We start from the raw sequence: 928 nt of genomic DNA, 5'->3' as shown, positions 1-928 counted from the left end.
ATAACCAATCAACAAAGAAGCCAAAACAACTTCAATTTTTCAAGCTTTATTCCAACTAAGTGCATATTTTGTTAACAAAGAAAACAGAACCGTTTGTGATTCAACCCAAACAAGCTGTTTCAACATATCAAATCATTAAAAAAGAAAAGGAAGGCTGAAAAACTCAGGAAACTCAGTTACAAACTTAGTTACAAACTCAGGAAACTACCCAAACAATCTGTTATCACCCAAAAACAAAAGAACTTCTTCTTTGTCTATTCGCATGATACATCCAAAATTAGCCAGAGATTAAACATATCAAATCATTCAAAAAGAAAAGAAAGGCTGGGATAGGAGCAAGAACTGTACCGATGCTATGCAGGGAGAATCTGGTGGAGGTGGCGCGTTTCAGGACCAGGAGAGGCGCGGACGACTGGACGAGGGTCGATTCCGATGCAGAGGAGGCACGGGGGTGGCTCGTCTGGTGCGCGACTTGGAGGCCGGAGGGAGCGCAGAGGATTTCGGACTGAGAGGCGGCGCGGAGGAGGAGCGACCGGCACAGGCGGCTTAAAGGAGACGCGGTCACGCGGAAGAGACGCGCTGCGGAGGAGTGGCAATGAGACGATTCGACGAGTTGCGAACTTGCGATGGCAGAGACGAGTTGCGCGGAGGAGGAGCAACAGGCACAGGCGGCTTGAAGGAGACGCGGAACTGGAGTAGATTCGACAGCAGGCACTGGGTTGAACTGAACCGAGACAGCGAGGCTATGGTCTTGGAGAGGAGAAGAGCTGAGGAAGTGAGAACTGAGAAAGGGTTGCTAACTCTAATTGAGTGAGTGACGGTGAGAACTGAGCCACTGAGGTTATGATAACTAACCCTAATTGCTAAAAAGTTTTATATATATATATATGCAGTCCGGGGCGGGTAGGGGCGGGTTTAGCCTGAACCC

The sequence above is a fragment of the Arachis ipaensis genome, chromosome B10, assembly GCF_000816755.2.
Source record: "Arachis ipaensis cultivar K30076 chromosome B10, Araip1.1, whole genome shotgun sequence".
Lineage (NCBI taxonomy): Eukaryota > Viridiplantae > Streptophyta > Magnoliopsida > Fabales > Fabaceae > Arachis > Arachis ipaensis.
The sequence above is the reverse complement of the archived record's forward strand: the minus strand, read 5'-3'. Positions refer to the sequence as shown.